The sequence below is a fragment of the Geotrypetes seraphini genome, chromosome 1 (genome assembly GCF_902459505.1).
Source record: "Geotrypetes seraphini chromosome 1, aGeoSer1.1, whole genome shotgun sequence".
Lineage (NCBI taxonomy): Eukaryota > Metazoa > Chordata > Amphibia > Gymnophiona > Dermophiidae > Geotrypetes > Geotrypetes seraphini.
The window spans coordinates 295,367,609-295,373,892 of NC_047084.1; the positions used below are offsets into that span (position 1 = coordinate 295,367,609).

The 6,284-nt window shown below is 41.6% G+C and overlaps 1 protein-coding gene across 1 annotated transcript in view; it reads right to left on the reverse strand.

Annotated features, from left to right (window-relative positions):
- EGR4 (early growth response 4) overlaps positions 1–5,395 on the reverse strand; it is a 33,617-nt gene extending 28,222 nt beyond the window's left edge. The window contains exon 1 of the mRNA XM_033934452.1: positions 5,292–5,395. The gene's annotated coding sequence lies outside the window, so the exon portion shown is untranslated. The remainder of the gene's footprint in view (positions 1–5,291) is intronic.
- Positions 5,396–6,284: the final 889 nt, after the last annotated feature.

Below are 6,284 nucleotides of genomic sequence, written 5' to 3' on the forward strand. Positions count from 1 at the left end.
ATTGGCCTGGTGTTCCTCCAGGACAGGGTTGGGAACCACTGCATTATATAATAAGCGCAACAAAACTTACAAATATTAGTACAAAAAGAAATTTTCCCCACCCTCCCAGCTAATAAACAAATATATCAAAACCTTCATGAAAGTAGTCATAAAATCCCTGGATCAATTCCAATTCCATTCCCTTCCCCCCCAGGATGTATATGTTTACTTGTCTATAAAATAAAAATCAATTATTCTTCTTTACAGTATTTAGCCAATGGCTCCCAACATTCAAAAAATTCTTAAAGCGTCCCTGTTGTATGACCAGTTTTTAAATAGTTGCCTTTTGGGGGTGAGTCCTGTGATTCTTCTGTTGGCTCATAAGAGAACCACAAACGGGAACCACTGGTGAGAGCCGAGGGCACAGGCTTGGGACCTGGGCTTCTGATCACATAAAAAAGCAGAGCTCAGAAGATGTGGCTAAAATTAATTTAGTAAATGTCAAAACACAATGCATTAATAGTTTTAGGAGCTGACTGCTTCATTTCTGCCAACTACCGATTTAATGCCTCTTCATTCAAGAATGCTTGAAGGGGCCATTTGCATCAGATACCGAAGTCATTTCAGCATTGATGTCACATATTGTGACAACAGTGCTAGCTTAGTACCAAGCTACAGTCTTCTGCACGTCACAGAATATTACAGCTACCTTTATGTAATGTGTTATTACCATGATAATGATTGTTAAGGGAGGCAGTGGGGATTAAATCAAGTGCTTTCAAAATAAGGGAAAACAAAATGAGGAGAATATGCATTCTGTAAATGACCAATTCTTCTTCAATGTGATTTACTCTGACTGCAGTAACCTGGTGAAGTGTTACCGGATGTTTGAGAAGTTACTCTTCAAATGAACCTGAAAAAAAGGACCCTGAGATGTGACATTTATATTGGAGCAATGCATCAATATTACATGGGCTTTGCTGTGAATGATTGCCACTGCTGTTTTCATTCTGCTTTATTTAATTTTCTGTGCTTCAAGCTCTTGCCTTCTTTTCATCGATTTCTGCATGTAATAACATTGGGCTGCAGCTTCCTGGTAACACACTGAACTAGAAATTCCTGGTGCTGCCCTGGAATTTCAAAGCTAAATAATGGAATTTCATAAGAGCAGTTGTAACCTATTAAATAAATTTGGAGGCCAACAAGTACAAGTGTGGTGACCTCCCCTCGCTCTGTTGGGCTCTATCACAATCTGAATGCTCTACTTTCCATAGTAAAATAGTAGATGACTGCAAATAAAGACCCGAATGGTCCATTTAGTCTGCCCAACCTGATTCAATCTAAAAATTTGTTGGGGGGGGGGGGGGTTCTTCTTCTCCTTAGCTATTTCTGAGCAAGAATCTAAAGCTCTGCCCGGTATTGCTCTTAGGTTCCAACTCCTGAAGTCTCCGTCAAAGCTCACTCCAGTCCATCTACACCCTCCCAGCCATTGAAGCCCTCCCCAGCCCATCCTTCCCCAAACGGCCATATACAGACACAGACCGTGCAAGTCTGCCCAGTACTGGCCTTAGTTTTTCAATATTTACTATTATTTTCTGATTCTAGATCATCTGTGTTCATACCACGCTTTTTTCAACTCCATCACCTTTTTCCTCTCCACCACCTCTCTCGGGAGTGCATTCCAGGCATCCACCACCCTCTCCACAAAGAAGAATTTCCTTACATTGCTCAACCCCTCAACCTCAAATTATGTCCTCTGGTTTTACCATTTTCCTTTCTCTAGAAAAGATTTTGTTCTATGTTAATACATTTCAAGCATTTGAACGTCTGAATTATATCTCCCCTGTCCCTCCTTTCCTCTAAGGTATACATATTCAGGGCTTCCAGTCTCCTCATACGTCTTTTGTCGCAAACCTCCTATCATTGTCGTCGCCCTCTTCTGGACTGCTTCAAACCTTTTTGTGTCCTTCGCCAGATAAAGTCTCCAAAACTTAACACAATACTCCAAGTGGGGCCTTACCAATGACCTGTACAGGGACACCAACACCTTCGTCCTTCTACTGATTACGCCACTCTTAATACACCCCAGTATCCTTCTGGCAGCAGCCACCGCCTTGTCGCACTGTTTTTTCCTCTTTAGATCTTCGGACACTATCACCCCAAGGGAGGGAAAAGGAACGGAGAATTGTTGGACATAGGTGTGTGGCGTGAGAAGGAAAGAGATATAATGTATATGGGGAAAGGAAGAAAGAGGGAGAATTGTTGGACATGATAATGGTGGAGAGGAGGGAGGGAGAAATGTTACACTGGGATGGAGGAGAGATGACCCAAAGAAGGGAGAGATGTCAGACCACTGGAATGGGAAGGAGAGAGAGAGAGACCAAAGAATGGATGGGAAGGAGGGGAGAGAGAGATGCCAGACCGCCGAAAGGAGAGGAGAAAGATGTTAGACCATATGAGAGGAGAAGGGGGAAGACAGATGTCTGACCATGGGAGAGGGATGAGATGGTGCATAGGGATGGAGAGGAAGGGGATACAGAGAGAGGAGATAGTGCACAGCGATGGGGGCGACAGGGAAGAGATAAGAAGAAATGCTTCTTTGAATTGCTTGATGTTCATTCCCATGTCATTCTTGATGGTATCCAGCCAACAGCCCTTTGGCCTCCCCTGCTTCCTTTTACCACTGACCATTCCGAGTAGCACCTCCTTTTCTAGTGACTTCGCCCTCATCTTATGTCCTAAATAGGTCAGTTTCTGCCAATCAGCGTGAGCTAAATGCTGAGCTGCCCATTCTATTTCTATGGGAGGCTCAGCATTTAGCTCACGCTGCTCAATAAAAGAAGGGGGAGGGAGGGTAAGTTAAGCATCAGCACTGGCACTTAATACATATCTATTTTCATCTCTATCACCTGCAATTCAAATGGCTGTCTAATAAAGCCCCATTGTGCATAGGTTCTATAAGTGAGAAAATGGACATCCAGGTCAGAATGTTCACATTCTCTTGAATGTTTTACAAAAGGCTCTGCTAAATACATAACCTTTTGTAAAATATGCTTAAGAACATGGAAGAATGTACATTTATTTGCTGGCACATATTACTGGAGCAGCCGCTTTAAAAACCTTTTTGCGCATGAAAATAAAGGGGCACTACTGAGGCCTTTACGCGCTAATATGTGTATGTGCACCAAAAAGGGAGCAAGGAGGCCTCAACGATGAGACAATCAAGGCACAACAAAGGAGTCAGGATGAGATGTCAATAATTCAGCCGCGGGTGTAAAGTTCAAAGTTCATTTTATTGATAGTAGTACTGTGAGGACTCGAGGACTCGACATTGACAGTGTTTCGGCATCTATGCCTTTGTCAAGAGTTTCAATGGCTGGTAGTTCTATCACATAAAGAGAGCATTCAATAAAGGTCACATTTTGAAGTGAACTGGAGGGTTACGAAGCTGGATGCTGGTTCCTTGGCCACTGGAGCAATATTTCTCAGGAAGCCCAGAACACAGTGGCTTAGTATGAATGCATACTCCTATGCCCTGGGCTGCTAGGACATGTTCTCCCAACTCAGCATGTAATCTTTCAGGTTTCAAACTATGATTCATGGTGGGCTCCCAAAGCTCGGGGTGAGAATGTGGTAAAGAATCTGATGTGGACTCTGCAGGTAGAAAGGTGGCCATAGGTCTGGAATCTGAGTGAAAGGGTAAGTGCTGCAGTGCAAAAGGGGATGAAGAATCAATCCCAGAAAACAGAAATATACCTGGAACCAGGGTAGTGGAGCAAGGAACGATCCAAGCCTGTAGTCAATGGGAATATGAGTTAAATCTATAAACAAATGGAAATCTCACCTGTAGAGGAAAGTGAGAAGTGGGAATCAGTAAAGGGATGGGTGAGCCAAACATGCATGGAATAGCAACTAGCTAGGGAAAAGTGCATTGGACCCTACTGGGGAGTGGAAGGAAATAGAAGGCTGGAAACAGGGAAAATGAGAGGAAGAACAGGTTAAAAGATTTAGGGAACAGAGCAGGCCAAGAACAATTACTGTAAATATAAAGCATCAAATTCTGCCTATGCAGGAGAAGAGAAATTAAAAGTACAGAGGGAGGATGGAGGGGGAGATTAAATTAGGGAAAAATAAAAAAAAAAATTGGGGGAATAGAATGTGGTGTAGATGGGCTGAGGGAAAAGAGGGACTGATTGGAGAAAAGTGCTATAAATGGCTTGAATGGAGGGAAGGAGAGAGAGAGAGAGAGAGAATATGATGATGACACGCTGGGAGGAGAAGGAGAGAGTGGCAGGACCCTAGTTTTTTATTTGTCCACATTCACTGGCCTTGCTCATGACATTTAGAAACAGGCTGGTCATCTCTAGTATTTGCTAGCAGATGTATTTTTTTTTTCTTTGCTGGGTAAGGGGAAATTTGTTGCGAGTTATATGAGTTGAGCATCCCCAATCTCCTAGCTTGGGAGCATGGAGCCAAGGCTTTGCAGCCCAATGATCCTAGGCTGTGGGAATAATGCTGTTTGCAAAGTGACTCACAAGCAATTCTTTTAAAATGGGTTTTATCTTTCTGCGATACTGAGATCCCACTGGTTGCTGAATCCAGCGGTGAATTGGGCTACTGCAAAAGACAATCTTTTACCACATCTAGATGAATTTCCTTCTAAATAACAGTTTCTTAAATCACCATTTCCAAGTGTAGATGCTTAAGAACATAAAAACATAAAAATAGCCTTACTGGGTCAGACCAATGGTCCATCTAACCCAGTAGCGCGTCCTCACAGTGGCCAATCCAGTGACCAATCACAGTGGCCAATCCAGGTCACTAGTACCTGACAAAAACCCTTAGAGTAGCAACATTCCAGGCTACTGATCCAGGGCTGTCTCAATAACAGACAAAGGACATTTCCTCCAGAAAATTGTCCAAACCTTTCTTAAAACCAGTTGGTGTTTATAGGTTGTTATGCAATTTTTTAAAGTTTATTATAATTTTAAATGTGGACATTTTGAGGGTTTATGATACAGAATGAATATTATTTATTGTTTTACTGTATTTTGGGTTTTATTTGAATTGTATTGTAATATTTGTTTGGACAATGTATAACATCCTGAGCTTTGATTGGGTAATTCACAAATTAAATAAATAATTATATTCTCATATAAAGATGTAATATCATAAAAACACAGATAATGATGGCAAAGTCCATGTGGCCTGTCTAGTCTGCCCCTTCATACTAATTTCTACTATCCCTTCTCCTGCCTTAAAGATCCTCTATGCATGTCCCATGCTTTATTGAATTCAAATATAGTCCTTACCTCCATTACCTCTGCTGGGAGGCCATTTCGCACATCTGCAACCCCTCCTTGTAAAGAAATACTTCCTTACTTTGTTACCTTCATCCTATGACCTCTCATTTCAGAGCTTCCTTTTAGCTGAAAGAGACCTGCTGCTTGTGCTTTTATACCACTGACCTATTCCAAAGTCTTTTTAAAAGGAGGACTTTATTATCACTACAAACAGGAAAAGTATCTAAACTGCTGGTGCTTGCCTTCCTTTTGAATTAAAAATGGAAAAGAGATCTAAGCTTAATCACTCTCTCCAATCTCCAGCTGAGGTGCTGAAACATTGTATAGCTAATACTCTAATAAGCATTATATTTCTCACTGGGGTAAATCTTGAGTAATTGGTTATATTTGTTGAGGTGTAGTACCATTACTTTTTATGGGAGAAAATAAAATGACAGCAATTGAATTTTATTATTTCTGTGAAGAAATATACTGTATTATTCCTAAGTCTATTGCCTTGAAATCTCAAGCTGAGTCCTTTTGTTCTAGAACTGCCTTTTCATAGAAAAAGGTTTGTGCTCACATTTGAGGTATTTGAATACTTTTTGTCACATGGTATTCCTCCCCCCCCCCCCCCCCCCCCCACCCCCCCCCCCCCCCCCCCCCCCCCCCCCCCCCCCCACCTTCATGAATCAAAACTAATTGGTGAGACCTTATCTAAAACATGGAGGGGCATTTTCAAAAAAACATTGGTCAGAATTGGGACTTTTTGTTTACAACATCCAAAAAATGTCAAACTCACCAATTTTCAAACAGGAAAAAGGTCCAGATTTTCTGTTTGAAAATGGCTGTGACATGGACGTTTCTGTGCTGAGAATGTCCAAAATAAATAGCCATTTTCCAAAATGAAATGTCCAGTTTATGAACTGCAAAAAACCAGGGATATGGACATCTTTCTTATATCATTTTGAGAAATATGGCCATACAGATATCCAGGTACGAGCAGAGAGAGTAGCCTAGTGG